We start from the raw sequence: 16,509 nt of genomic DNA, 5'->3' as shown, positions 1-16,509 counted from the left end.
TACTATTTTTGAGTTACCAATACGTTTTTTTGTACGAGTAATTCAGTTTATAAAGGATTTTGTAAGAACCTCCACCATTTTTTTAAATTTATGCATGCGTTTGAAATGTTTGAGCCTGGTTTACTTTTGTTTTGCTATTTACAGTGGCTTTTATCTCTAAGAAAATATGTTTTAAACTACGGGTACATGCAGTGGCGTAGCTGAAGATTGCCGGCCCACCCCGCGACAATTTTTGTGGGCCCCCGTGGTACATAACAACTAATAACAGTACAATTACTAAAATATGTGTAAATGACAATATTTGGCCTTTATTTAATAAGTCTTCATTAATTTATGAATAGACATGAAAACCTATTATACATACATGTATCTTAATCCGACAAACCTATTAGTAAGTTGTTGCAATTTTATATCTAAATTTACATTGAAAACATTAACTACAAAACTTTTTTTGCTAAAAGTTATTTTTTCGTTGCAGCTGAGCTCATCGTAAATTTTTTTTATACGTTTTATCTGTTTAAATTCCGGTATGATACCCCGATTATACTGCTATTCCTGCTGCTTTTGCTAAAGTTTCGGAAAACGAATTTCTCATTTCTAAAAGATTATCACGAATTTTCTCAAAAAGTTGAAGGACGACCGTTGATGTTGGATTAATAAAGTTAAGTATTTTAGATTGAATAGTAATGTTAACGAAAAATTCAAAATTATTCATATGCTCTAATAATGCATTAACTTATAATTTTTCATCGTTTTTTAGATAGCAATGAAATTTTCGTTAAAGATTTCATTACTTCTCGGAAAGCTCGACGCAAAGCCATAACAGCATCATGTCCGGATGACCACCGGGTTTCACAAAACCTTTTAAGAGTTGGCAAACACGATGGATCCAAAGTCATAATAGTACATAGGACATCATATCTTTTAATACTTGCACTAAAAAAACATAATCTTTTTAATTATATCCTAAAAAAACCAACTCCTGTACACCAACAACGGCATCATTCAACACTAGGTTCAGATTATGGGATGCACAATGAACGTAGGAAGCTGTTTTTTCAACGTCAGTTATACGCCTTTGTACGCCTGAATATACACCACTCATAACCCTTGCCCCATTATACCCTTTTCCTCTGCAGTTGTGTATGGAAAGGTGCTTTGATTGTATAAATTTTAAAATTTACAAAATTTACAAGACCTTCTGCACTTTGGTCTAATATGCAAATAAAACCCAAAAAACTTTCAACAACTTCTGCTTTGGAAGGTAAATTATTTTCATCGCAAGTTATTTTTACATAACGAAAAATAAAACTAAGCTGATCGTGTTTTGAAATATCTTTAATGGTATCAAGAATTATTGAATAATAACAACTTTTTTTAATTAAATTAATCAATTTGTTTTCAGTTTCTTGAGCCAGCAAATTTATAACTTCGTTTTGTATTTGGGGGTTCAAGTAATTTGTTTTTTTAAGTTATTGTTTTTATCGATTAATTTCGCCAAAACAGGATCATATTTAGCTAGTAAAAGAACCACCGACAAAAAATTACCTTTTTGCGATTCACTTTCATCTAAACTAACAACATGTCCACGAAAGTACGAAACGCTAAATTGCACCCGAAAAGAGTAAGAGTTGCGTCAATTACCCGCTTCATTACTTCCTTCCAAATTCTCTGGAAAATATGTTTTGGGCCCTAATGTAAAGAATGTAGAAGTATCAAGCTTGAAGGCTTTAAGGGGCCCCTCCTAACGTCGCCCCCCCCGCCTTGCGGGCCTGTCAGCTACGCCACTGGGTACATGTTTAAATATTTTTTTAATTAGCTTATTGCCGAATCCTTGATAATATTGGCCATTGGCATGGTACAGTGGATTTTCCAATTAGGTACCTAGTGTAATGTGTAGTGTGTGTGTTGAGTAAATGTCTTGTTACTTAGCAAATTTTATGTGTGTCTTTGCAAAGAGACGCTAATTGTATCCGAACGTCTGCGGTCCCTCCAGTGAGTACCGATCCTACAAGGATATAAACTATTTTCATTTATTAATGTTATCTGTAATTCAACCTTATTAAACTTTAATCCAGATTTATGTATCTACTTGTGACAGCATTCCCTTGACAAATTTAATCCAGTTCCATGATTCCATTTAGTTATAAATTGACTTAGTGTTAGGTTGTTTCTTCGACCTTTCTTTACGCCAAATTTTATTAATATTCTTCTATTATTATCAGAATCTAGTTTTGGACATTTTACTTTTTTTACCTTTTGGGCTTTACCTTTTTTATCCCAAGATACTTTATGCTTCCATATCCCATAATGTCTAATTATATTCCACACTGTTCTTTTAGAAATATTAAATTCATCGGCCACTTCATATCACTGATTGTTTTATTGGGGCAATATGTGTTTGAATTTGTAGATGTACCACACACCATTTCACACCAAAATTGATTATAGAATATAGTTGCTGCACACCAAAATTAATTATAGAATATAGTGCCGTTTGTTGGAATGTCCTGCTGCATTGTTTTATCAACCTACTTGTCTTATCTTGTTTGGTTTAACAGTTACGTTATACTGTCCCACTAAACAGGGGGTTTCATTAAGAATTGTCAATAGTAACTGGAGAAACCTTAACACAAAATACGAAGATTTAACCTAAAACACTTAAATAAAATATTCTTCCTTGCCGAGATCCAGAGTGTTTTATTTCAAATGTTCTAAAATGATTTTAGCCCATTGTTTTAACGCCTTCCAATATTTTTTGCTCAAACTTAACAAACAGTTTACACACGTTAAGATGATTTAACTACTGTTAAAATACAATTTTCCGCTGTTACCAGAAGCGTACTGTAGGGATATATACTTCGTTTCCCCCCTTTTGCCCTCTCACAATCTACGCTACTGTCGTAATAACCATTTCAGTATCTTTTTTGATTTTCCGTTACTATTTATGTAAATATCATCGTTGTGTCTCAATGGGATAGAGTAAGGTTTTCAAGTTATTTGCGTTTCTTAAGGTAATGGATTCAATAGGATTATTGTACATATATAATCTTATTGAATGTTGTTTAAAATACATAATCTTATTGAATTCATCATCTTTAAACGCAAATAACTTGAAAACTTACTCTATCGCATTGAGACAAAAGGATGATATTTACGTAAAAAGTAACGAAGAATCAAAAAAAGATGCTGAAATGATTATTACGACAGTGGCGTAGATTGTGAGAGGGAAAAGGGGGAAAATGAAGTATACATCCCTACAGCACGCCTCTGGTTACAGCGGAAAATTATCTTTTAACACTAGTTAAAGTATCCTAACATGTGTAAACAGTTTGTTAAGTTGAATTAAATAAATTACATACATTCTTCTTTTGTGTCAATTAATTTCATTCAAAAAAATGTTTTTGGGCACCCTGTATAAATAATTATGTTAATATTTATATTACTGAATAGAGAATTGAATAACCTTTTAAACGAGCTAGCACACGACCCCTATTCTCATTTAAAAACATAGATTACGTCATCACGCCCAGATGGATGACATCACCAGTATGATATAATGTCAAAAAAGTCACAATTTAAAAATAAAAACCGACCTATTTCAGGATTTTTCCTTAAATTCGCAGGGATTACGAAATAACGAATGTATTCCTGACATTTCCACCATACTGCAGAGGCGGCTCTAGCACATGTAGCGCCCGTGTGCAGTCGATGCTCTGGCGCCCTTTGGTAGACGCGCAGTCAAAATGGAATAGTCGAATAGGTACCTACCTATTCCTAGTACTAGTACATAGAGTATTAGGTACACTTATATTGTAAACAAAAATCCAGATGTAAATAGTCCAATATTAAATGATGTCGGGAGCCAATGGGTATTTACGGCGTCAGAACAACCTACCCAAAAGAGCCCCTTCAGACTTTTTATCGGCAGATAGTTTGCCTTCAAACTAATTTGTCGGCCAGATATCGGCCGAAAGTTTAATCATTGTGAGCTAACTAGAACTTGCGCACACACGACGATTGTTTATCGGTCGATAGTTCAATTCTCTCCTAGTTAAGGTATTATATCCAATACTTGTGCAGTGCGAATATTTTTTGAATATTTTGCTAAAAAATGGCATCGTCTAATTCACAAACGTTAATTGTAGAAACCTGCATGGCCCAATTAGCATGACTAGTTCATTGAAGGTGACTAAGATCATCCAATAAAAGGCGAAATACTTTTTTGGGTAATCAAGTAATTTAGAATACATTGTGTAGAATTTTCCACTAAATAATCTATCACTGAGAATTCATCATCAGCATCATCAACAGCTATTTCATCCATCGCCAGAAGGAAGCCTTCCTTAGGTGTATCCATTCATTTTAGTTTGTTGTTTTTTGCATCCATTCGTGACCAGCCATTCACTTGATGTCATCAGTCCATCTTGTTTGAGGTCTGCCTCTACTTATTTTGCTAGTCCTTGGTCGTCATTTAAGAATTTGCTTCGTCCAACAGTTGTTTTCTATTCTTCCTATGTGTCCTGTCCAGTTCCATTTTAACATGACAATCTTCTGGATCACGTCTGTTACTTTTAACCGTCACGGCGTCTTATTTCTTTCACTGTAAATTATGATGCACTCAATACTCTCGGAATCTCTTCTTGGATTTCCTCCTCCGTTATATGAGAGCGATAATAACATGTCTGGATAATTTTTTCATTGTGCGACTACTAACTTTAACAGTCAAATAAGAACTTTAGTACTAAACCGTTCGAGAATAGTCGGTCGGCTGTTGATAGTGTGCGCCTTCTTCACCAACCCGACTGTTTAGTTGGCTCAGTATGCGCACTAACAGCCCATCCCGACTAAACTATCTGCCGATAAAAAGTCTGCAGTATGCGGGGCTCCACTTACTGCAGTGTTTTATCCTTCCAGTGTTTTAATTTTTGAAGGAACGAAAAAGTGTCATTATTTCGCTTTAAAAGTTCGAAGCGTTCGTCAAATTTAGTAATTGCGGTATCTAATAGGTAATAGTAAAAGTTTACTTTAGAATGTATTTTCGCGTCAGCTACTGATTCATCTTCCGCCTCCTATTTAAAAATTTTTCATATTTTATGTTGAAATAAAGTAAAGGACCCGCTCTTTGGTGCTCGGCGCCCCTAACATCCCGGCGCCCGTGTGCACCGCACACCCTGCACAATAGGTAAAGCCGCCTCTGCCATACTGTATATTTTAATTTGTCCCAATAATATATAGTTGTTAGGGTTCGTAAAGCCTTAAGATCAGACATAAACGGGCCTAATAATATAACAAGAAAAAAACTTCTTTAGAAACTAAGCATATAACAGCAATGTTTTAATGATTGCAAAGAAAATTTAGGTTAGTGAAAATATATCTCTGTAACATCATGTAAAAAAGTAGTGCATCCTTTAAAAATATAATTTGCATCAATTTGTGCAACGTCGCGTTTCCATTCTCGTGGAAATCTGACACGTTCGCCGCCGTCGAGATGTTTCCGCGCTCCAGTCGCTTTTCGTGTACGGCGTTGTCACAATACATAACTCCTATCTGATCTCGTTCCTCACGGCGCGAGTCCCATGCACCGTGGTCGTAGTGAAGAATACAATTCTCTCCCAAACTGTTCCGTATCACATAGATTCGTCTCCTGCAACTACGCGATCCGCCATCCTGTTCTGTGTTTATATCTGTGGCTCTTTCTTCGCGTGGTCGACCCTGATCGCCGCGAACGCGGAACTTTTGTTACGTTGTCGCCGCCCCCCTTTTTCGATCATCTAGTCAGCTGTGAAGGCAGCGGCGCCTTCGTCGTTTATTCGAAATTCGATTGCTGTGACCTTGAGACCTGGTTTTCAGATGACGTGATTTAAAGGTTTGTAATGGCCGTACGTTGTTTTGTATTTTGATAAAGACATCAATTTTTCATTTTGTATCTTTGTCTGAGTAGTAAAATACAAAATATTTCGTTTTTTATAGTTTATATTATATAAAAATGAAAAAAACTGCTGTATAAGTTATTTGTCAAAATTTACTTCGTTAAAATATGTAACCTCTGGCGTTCCACAGAGTGGACATTTATCTCCATTGCTTTTTAATTGTTTGGTAAATGATATTAAAAATTATTGTTTTTATCATTGTAATAGGTATTCTTCTCTATACTGATGATCTAAAAATGTATAGTCTTAAAAAATTCCATTGATTGTAATTTATTATAGAATCATTTGAGTAAATTATTGGATTGGTGTAACTTAAATGCGTTGAATTTGAACATGAATACATACATGTAAGGTAATGAGTTAGGAACAAACATCCAATTACATTTGAATACCATATATTGGATCCATATTGGTCCATAATATTGGACCAACTATTTTGGAGGTAATAATAACATGTAAGGATCTTCGGGTGATTTTTGACCCTAGAGTAAGCTTTAAGGACCATTTTTCTTTTAGGTTTCATAAAACGTAGCCTATCTGAACTTGATAATATTTATTGTCTCAAAAACATCTACTCTTTCTCTATCGATTTAGAATATGGTAGCAATATCTGGTCTCTGCATTATAAGTGCTACAAAGAACTGTTGGAAAGAGTGCAGAAAAAGTTCTTAAGATTTATAGCTTTTAAATTCAGAATACCTTTAAATGAAATCAAATATTTTACAATATTTACTTAAATTTCCTAACCTTAGCGAAATGTTGGCCTTAAGAAAGGCGAATATTGCTAGATGTAGCATTTCTTTATAAATTTAAATTTTCTTTTGGAGAAGATTTACTTCCTTACTCTCTGTAGGGCCACCAGATCTCAAGACTTATTTTATTTAGAATTTCATTATCGAACTTGTACTGTAGATAAACCAATACATATAATGTGTAGAATAGAAATACTACACTGGAGACCACACGAATATAAAAGAAGCAGAGGAAGACCACAGATGAGATGGGTTCTTAACTATAGTCCCGGTAGTATATTGATGTGGCTATTTAATACATAATTCGGCCTCTGAGTATTGTTTGCTTTAAATTTCAGGTTGGTCATAAAGGTTACCGCCGAAGGCTACTAAGTTAGTTTTAGTAAGGTTCACAGAAAGGTTCTCTTTCAGACACCAATTTTATGTATTTAAGGGCATATCGCATTTGATCTTCTGTTCTTCTTCACTTCTTCTTCTTAGCCTTCTGTTCCGTGGTGGTGGTTGAGTTGCGTGTAATAACCTTATTGTCCACGGAAACAATTAAATGAAATTAAAATACATGTAAAAACAACCAACTGTCTGTCAATAATATATTTATTTCAATCGGTAAAAAGAACGTGAAAATTTCTCGAAAGAGGGTTTGTTATTTTAGCGAGGGTGTGTCCGCACGGGGTGCCCGCTGTGACTACTGAACTAGACCACAAACACTAATCTGTCTTATGTGTTTCTACCATATGGCCAGACAGGCGACAATTTATTAGATCTGGTGTTTTAAAAACTGCCAAGACATTTTACCTGAATAGGGATAGATTTCGTTTCTTAAAACTTAACAGGCCCTTCTATGTACATATATGGTTTGTATATTAAATGTGAATTTTAAATGGGACGTATTATTTCATTTTGAAAAAAGTTATTAAAAATTAAAATTAGCATTTAAAAAGTAGTAATTAAAACGTGTCGCCACACTTCTATCGTCCACGTTTGGACATAGGCCTCTCCCAACTCCTTTTATCAGTCTCTATCCTGAGCAACATATTGCCAATCTGTTCCGGCTACACTTTTAAAATCATTAACCAACCTCATCTGTGGTCTTCCTCTCGGTCGTTTATTTTCGAAGGTCTCCAGTGTTGTATTGTTGCATTCCAACGTTGGTCTTTTTGTTGTTATGTCCTTGACTTTTGTTTTTGATCTTACCCAGTCGTTCCTCTTTTTATCTGACAGTCGTATACCTAACATTTCTCTTTCCGGAACAGTACTGGGAAATTTTCACGTAGTCACTATTACAATGTAGTCTGCGAGACCCTAGACCCAGATTTATTGGCAGCTAGCCAATGAATCAGGTCAACAACGACTATATTCTTTAATGTTGGTGACAATACACCCCCTGGATGGCACCCCTTGGCCGTCCCTTTTAGTATAATGTTTTAGAATTTAATCTTTGAATGTAACTTATTATTTATATTATATTTGGTATTTCGATTTCAAAATCAATCGAAATGTGTAACACAAATAATCGATATTTTCCACCAATTCAAGAACAAAGGAAATCGATGGAACGACAATATTTTGGTTACAATAGTTTTAAAAATAATACAAATAAAAAGTATTAATTTATTATCAATACTTTTACTATTAATTTAAATAAACATTTAATTTGTAGAAAGACCTTTTTAATATCCCTAAACAATTAATTTTTTAAAATATCAAAACAACTTTTTTAATATACAGGGTGTTAGTAAATAAGTATGAAAAATTTTAAGGGCTAATTCTACATGAAAAGTTAACCAGTTTGCTCTATAAACATATGTCCGCAAATGCTTAGTTTCGGAGATACGGGGTGTTTAAATTTTTATTTCAAACTACCAATTTATTTATTGCTCTAAGACCAGTTGAGCTATGAAAATAAAATTCGGTGAGTTTTAGGAGGTAGTTATTATGAATTTTTTGACATGCAATTTAAAATTTTGTATTCATCATTGGCGCGCCTACGGGCAATGGTCTGATTTTTTTTTAAGAAAAAAATAGTACGCCACGGAGATATTTCGAATTAAAAATTATTTTTAAATTCCACGTCTAATTTATGATAAATAACCTTTCTTGCCTTTTTTTCATATGATGCACCGTTTTTATGCAGAAAAATAAAACATCTTGGCGCGTATTTTTCATTTCTTAGTACATCATCAAGAACTATCCAATATAATAATACTAAACTAGAACAATAACAGAAAATATTACTAATAAGATTTCAACTAGGTGCAAAGCTGCAAGAAATGTTTAAAACGATCTCCTTTAAAGATAACAGAAGAATTTTATATTCATCATTGGCGCGCGTACGGGTAATGGTCTGAATTTTTTGAAGAAAAAAATAGTACGCCACTGAGATATGTCAAACTAAAAATCATTTTTGAATTCCTCGTTAAATTTACGACAAAAAATCTTTCTTGCCTTTTTTTCATATGCAATTCTACAAAAAAATAAAACATCTTAAGCTTACCAAGTATTTGAGGTAGTTTCCATATGCATAGAAACTTAGTTCAAATACTTTGTAAACGTTAAGATGTTTACTTTTTTTGCATAAAAACAGCGCCGCATATGAAAAAAAGGCAAGAAAGATTTTTTGTCGTAAATTGAACGGGGAATTCAAAAAATGATTTTTAGTTTGACATATCTCAGTGGCGTACTATTTTTTCTTCAAAAAATTCAGACCATTACCCGTACGCGCGCCAATGATGAATATAAAATTCTTCTGTTACCTGTAAAGGAGATCATTTTAAACATTTCTTGCAGCTTTGCACCTAGTTGAAATGGTATTAGTAATATTTTCTGTTATTGTTCTAGTTTAGTATTATTATATTGGATAGTTCTTGATGATGTATTAAGAAATGAAAAATATGCCCCAAGATGTTTTATTTTTCTGCATAAAAACGGTGCATCATATGAAAAAAAGTCAAGAAAGGTTTTTTATCATAAATTAGACGTGTAATTTAAAAATAATTTCTAATTCGAAATATCTCAGTGGCGTACTATTTTTTTCTTTAAAATAATTCAGACTATTGCCCGTAGGCGCGCCAATGATGAATACAAAATTCTTAATTGCATGTCATAAAATTCGTAATAACTACCTCCTAAAACTCACCAAATTTCATATTCATAGCTCAACTGGTCTTAGAGCAATAAATAAATTGGCAGTTTGAAATAAAAATTTCAACACCCCGTATCTCCGAAACTAAGCATTTGCGGACATATGTTTATAGAGCAAACTGGCATTAATTTTTCATGTAGAATTAGCCCTTAAAATTTTTCATACTTATTTACTAACACCCTGTATATCACGAAGGCGTGAAACACAATAGTGAAGGCAAGTAGTAGACACGTTACTAAATTAAAATGCAAATGTTATTCTTGGTGTGAAATATTTAAAGTCTTAATTAAAATATTATTCAAAGTATGCATATGAATTCTGCGGCATAATCTATTTTAAGCTCTGATAGTCGCATACGAAATTACAATTTTGACCCTATTTCCTATATCTTTACGTTCGTGATTATAAAACTCCTAAGTAGGTATTTAAAAGTCTATTTCCAAACAGAAAATGATTACGAGAAAACTTTTACGAGAAGTTAGATTATCGCCTCATCAAGCGACTTTTATCGAAACGTTTTAAGAGAAAACAAACAAATTTAGAAGTTATGACGAATGAGGTCAATCCTATAAAAATAAACGCAGTATTTTTTTATCGCGCTCCCTCGACATATTCCCACGATTCTAAATTAGTAATGTCTTCATATTGATGAACAAATACTTCTTCTTCTTCTTGTGCCGACTCCACTAATGAAGGTGCTCCTAATGAAATTTTCCTAAAAAGCCATATCTCAAAAGCTTAGCTTTCTCATTTGTCATTTGTCAGCATTAATACTCTAAGCTCCAACGCCGTAAAGAAGAATAGGGTGGATATACCATTTTACCATGCGATATCGGATTTGCAGATTGAGTCTTTGGTTACTCAGAAATTTCATCATCTTCGAAAAGGTTGTTCTTGATTACTCTATTCTTGATCGAACTTCTGATTTAGATCTTCTGTAATCCAGACTCCCAAGTATTTCATTTTGTCCACTTGTTCGATATCTTAATTTTTTATCTGGATCCTTGATACGACTTTACCCCTCTTACTGATCACCATGAACAAATACAAGGTTTCGAAATATATATTTCATTAGCGATTACATCGAAAAAAAAACATTATGAACCCAATTTTGGTAATCTGGGTTCATAATTATATTATATAAGTTGCGTAATAATCTGAAAAGGAATCGAGTAGCTGTTGCGTATTCTTCAAAAAACATTAATGTTTATTATTATTGCTATTGTTTGAAAATTTGACGTTTAACCCCTTGGGTACATTTGACGAGACTCGTCATCTATATGAATAACCAAAGTTACACATGACGAGTCTGACTCGTCATTGAAATTGAACATATTATAATATATGGCTGGTGATTATCTTGCAGTAATGTGAGCATGCGTCGCGCCTGTGTGAATGCGCATGCGTTGCGCCAATTTCTTAACACGACAGGTGACCGGGTAACAATTGAAGCACGGATATACATTTGTTTCAACACATTTACATTTTCCTTTTTATTTCGTGTACCCTAAAACATATTATAGTTTATGAAAGTGATAAGGAGAATGATCTTGAGCAATCGGATGTAGAATTTATTAGTGATTAGTGATTACAATGATTTAGAAAACGAATAAGATGGTGATAGAATCGCCCGGCGAATTGCCATCCTGGGCAAGATCGGTTATTACTAATATCATATATTTTTCGAAAGTTCTGCGAAACTTTGGCAACAGTGCGTCGGCATTATTTGACATAATTAAGATGAAGGCTGAATGTTGTGACATTATACTCATAAGCGCGCTAAGCCAAATGGAAGTAATAGAAAACAATTTTATTATTAGTAAATAAATATTTATAAAAATAAACCAAAATAGGTGAAAGTTTTATTAAAAGCGAGTATTTTGGTTTTTTTATTTAAATTTAAAATTTAAATTTTAAACTATTGATGGTATTTCTAGACTAAAAAATCCTCCTAAAACTTTATATACTCGCATTAGAATTCGAAATATTTTTACGTAAAATATACTTACCTATAAGTAAAACTCACAATTAACAATAATCTATTTTTTCAAATAGTCCAAAAACTTAGTTCTATTACACAAAAATATAATAAATTAATTTTAAATAAACACTACTTCCATATAGATCAACACTAACGAATTCTTAAAATAATACACTACTGCACTGAACAGATATCGATACAGATAACAGAACAGATAAGAGAATCGTGCTATTACACTTAGAAATCTGACGCAGGTTTGTCAAAATGACAGTGGCTATTTCTCTATGTTGCCTAATCAGTTATTAGTTATATATATTCCATTTCTTGTTAGAGATAAAAATTTTTAGTAGTTCCAATGTGACACAAAATCTAGGCATGGGATAAAAAAGTTTATTTGAAGAAAGTGTATTTTTTTTGTCTTCTTAATGGCGGTACAGGCTCGTTTTTTAAATATTGTATTTAATTATAGAGTAATTTCCACATACTAACATATTTCTCAAATTGGGCTCTGTACTGCCATTCTTTACTATATTACGAATATGTGTGCCAACTATCTCGACAAAATATTCAAAATTAAAGCCGCAATCTTGGGACGCGTTTTCCGTTTTGATAACGCGCTACTGTATGTAGCCTCTTAAGGTTGTGAACAGTGGCGGCTCGTGGTAATTTAAGGAAGGTGTTCAATTAAAGAATGTAATTATATAAACGGTGAATAAGCGCCGCAGGCTAAAAATTTTTGGGGCCTTGCCAAAAGATGTTCTGTAAAATGAAACCTATCTTTGACCCGATTAGTCAGGATGTCACGCACTTTTTTTGTTTTGTGCAGATTATGATACCTACTGAATGATGGCGCTTCTTCGGTGGTGAAGGTGGAGGCAGAAGTTACGAATAATGAAATGGCTTTGTCAAAACTGTTTAAAAATTCGTTTATTTTAACGGCATCCAAAGACCGAGATTGAAATTATAGTTTTATTCTTTGAAAATACTAAACATGGAAAACAAAATAAAGAATGTAGTTTATCACACCCACATAATCACTGTTCAACTTTAAAACAATGTTTAAACTTATTGTTTCTTATTGCACATTCTTGTACCAAGTTTATCTCCGGCCAAGTTGGTCCATTCTTTTTATAAGAAGTCGATTTTCAAAACTATTTGCATTTTCTTTTATAAACTTCACTGAATAAGGCTCCACCATCCTAAAAAAACTACCTACCAATATTGTATTTAATAAAATCCCACAACAGAAAATGCCAAACTGTGAATCGAAACGCTTCGCCCCGGTCTCTGTGTGCAGTGCACAAATCGTCAATGTTTTAAGATAGGAGAATCCCTGGTTCACGGATTTAAGAGCTCTCGTTCTTCTATAGGGTTACTGTATAGTGGCTGGGTTCAATTTGAATTCTGCACTTACCACGTGCATCTAGCGTAGCGGTGTGGTGCAAACAAATTATGTGATTAATAAATACAGTTATATTTTAATGATACTATGATATTTATGAGATTTAAGAAAAAATATTTTAATGATATTTATGAGATTTTTAAAAATATGTATTTTAATGAAATTTGATTGGGTGTTCACTGCACAAGTGAACCAATGGAGAAACCGCCCCTGGTTGTGAACGAGTACAATTTTCAGGAAACTTTATTTAATTTATACACTATACACATTCTGTAGCTATTTTATTTCCGCATTTTTAATATCAGATGAAAATTAAAACAATTTTTTGAGATATTTGTTTACGAATAATTCCAAAAAAACTGTTACTTGAGATTCAGGCTCCAAAATCGGTAGTTGATTTAAAAGTAGACCCGAATACGTCAAATGAAGAGTTTTTATAAATCTAGTTTATTTAACGTTAGAGCGTATCAAGAAATAATTTTTAATTCTATTTACCCGGACATATTTTTCTATTATATTTTGATTTCGTGACCTACATCTTTATGACCTACTTCTTGTTTCAGTTTCGGTGGAAATTGCTTGTCCAGTTCAAAAACACTTACATTTATTTGGTTTGCACAGAAGTTTAGTTTCGGACGTATCTATAAGCCTATAAATATTTGTATTAGAATGATATTTTGTTTCCGTTATATTCCCATTTTCTACAAAGTGGGTTAGAATGTAACGAGCAAAGATCTCACATATGTGCTAGATATTTCGAGTGTGAAAATATTTGAATCGATACTATATAAGTGAATTATATTAAGTACACACATCAAAATGGTCTAGCGGACAAAGTAACCAAAGAATAATTTGGGACAGAGTTACAAATGAAAGAATACGAGAAATTATGGGTGTTAAACACAATATAACAGAGGACATAAGAATAAATCAACTAAGATGGTATAGTCACATCCAAAGAATGGATGAACACAGAATACCAAAGAAAGTATTGAACTGGACACCACATGGAAGAAGAAAGAAAGGTAGACCGAGATTAAGTTGGTGAGAAGGAATCGATACAGACTTAAGGGAGAGGGGAGTTGAAGAAAACCTTTGGAATGACCGAGATAAATGGAGGTCTTACCAAAAGTTATCGTGGCATGAACTTCGTTTTAAACGAAGTTATGTGAACCAAAAGTTATGTGGCTTAGGACAGGTAGGTATTTGGAGACTGGAAATTTCACAAGGCGCCAAGACTCTGGCAGAAGGAGATCAACTATTGCAGCTGATGATCGCTTTTTCGTTGTTAGATCCTTAAGAGATCGAAAACATACTAGACGTGTCTCTAACAAATCAATTGCAAATTTTACGCCATGTAAATGTAAGTAAAAGAACGATACGAAGAAGATTGGCAGAAATTGGGCTTCATTCACGAAGGCCGGTGACAGCACCACAACTACTTCCTCGGCACCGATAGCAGCGACTGGCGTTTGCAAGATTGCATATCCACTGGACTTAACAACAATGGAGGTAACGCTTTATTCCCCGACGAATCAAGGATTTGTTTGAGGTCGCCCAGTATTCGTTGAAAATGGAGCTATGACTGCCCGTCGCTATATTGAAGAAGTTCTCCAAGATATGGTAGTCCCATCTGCACCTGCCATTCGAAACCAGTTTAAATTAATGCACGATAACGCTAGACCTCACGTTGCCCATATTGTAAATGATTATCTGGAAGAGGTTGAATTGATAAGATTGGAATGCATGCAGCCCAGATCTCAATCCGATGGAGCGATGGGATGAATTGAAAAGAGCTATTCGCCGTCGTCCTAGGACAGTTAATGTTGGCTCTGGTGGAGGAATATCGGGCTATTCCCCAGGCAAGGATAACACATCTTATTCATTTGATGCCAAACAGATTGCGAGAAGTTTATGCTGCGAGAGGTGGACATACCCGCTATTGAATTGTTTTGTTCTTAATACTTTTGTTTTATGTTGTTAATTTTAGTGCTTTTGATATTTTTAAATAAAAAAAAAACCTTCAAAGCAGTGTTTTTATTTAGAGCTTTTACAAGAAAAGAAATATTCGGATAATTTAAAAAACAAAATCTTAGGGTTGCCTCCGAGATAATACGAAAGGACTATGAAACAAAATCAGCTCTTCAATTTTTCCACAGTTTTTTTTTAAGTAAAGAAAATACTACGCCTCCATTCACCCCCGTATCACCCGTATAATGTCATCTAATCAAAAATTGTTTATTACCAGATAGTCTGGGATGATTATCGGAGAATAGGCCATTTTTGGGAAAAGTTATTTACCAGCAATTTTATTGCTGGAATCGAAGCTTATGATTATATATTATTAATATAGATATGCAAAGTCCGCAGATAGTGTGCTACTTTTTTTTATTAACAAATGGCGCCCCCAAATCGTGTTTTTTTCAATTTTTGCTGCATAACTCCGAACATTTTAACTTTACACCAAAAACACCTTAATACAAATTCACCGAAATTAAATTCTGCATAAAGACATGTTTTTCTTGATCTGCTCCGACGAAAATTTTCCTCGGAAAATGCGGGTTTTCCCAACAAAATCTTTAAATTTCAAATAAAGTTTTAGATAAGTAATTATCTACCAATAATTAAATAACTCGGTGACATAAAAGCTTTCTTGGTTTAGATCAGTGGTTCCCAACCTTTTATGTCTGGCGACCCACCTTCTGATGTTTTTTTTCATGTTCGCGACCCATTCCACACCCATGATGATACATATATGTACGTTATTCAGCTACTGTAAGAGCCAAGCCGCGACCCACCTGAAATCCGCTCGCGACCCACTAGTGGGTCGCGACCCAGCGGTTGGGAAACGCTGGTTTAGATTATAGTTCCAGAAGCCGGTGAAAATTAAACGAATACTTTAGCAACAATTCAATTGTTAATTAATAACTTACGGTCGCAATAGTCACCAAAATAATTATGATACACTGATCAAACTTTGATATCTTATAAAGATGAGATGCCTATTTAATATTTTGTCGACAAAATATAAATTTTTAATTTTTTCGAATAATCTTTAAATGTTTAAAAAAATAGTTATAAACAAATTACCGTTTCTCAGAAAGTTTTTATTATATTCTAATTTTAAAAAATAGGTAAAATGCGTATTTCAATGATCTTGAAAATGAATGCTTTATAACTTTTTTGCAACCATTTCCAAAAAAGTTATGAAACAGCAAAGTAAACATACGATTTCTACGTTGTTTATAATTTTTTTTAATTCTTTCAAAGCTTAAAAGTGAGTTTAAAGTACAAGCTAA

The 16,509-nt window shown here is 33.6% G+C and overlaps 1 protein-coding gene across 4 annotated transcripts in view; it reads left to right on the top strand.

The window, feature by feature from the left end:
- LOC126889519 (serine/threonine-protein kinase tricornered) overlaps positions 1-16,509 on the top strand; it is a 675,111-nt gene that overhangs the window by 317,070 nt on the left and 341,532 nt on the right. The window contains exon 1 of one of the 4 annotated variants that reach the window (XR_007700065.1): positions 5,532-5,869. The exons of the other annotated variants lie outside the window; for them this stretch is intronic. The gene's annotated coding sequence lies outside the window, so the exon portion shown is untranslated. Of the gene's footprint in view, positions 1-5,531; positions 5,870-16,509 lie in introns of those variants that run through there. 4 annotated transcript variants of the gene reach the window in all.

The sequence above is a fragment of the Diabrotica virgifera genome, chromosome 8 (genome assembly GCF_917563875.1).
Source record: "Diabrotica virgifera virgifera chromosome 8, PGI_DIABVI_V3a".
Lineage (NCBI taxonomy): Eukaryota > Metazoa > Arthropoda > Insecta > Coleoptera > Chrysomelidae > Diabrotica > Diabrotica virgifera.
This window is presented reverse-complemented; position numbering and strand designations above follow the sequence as displayed.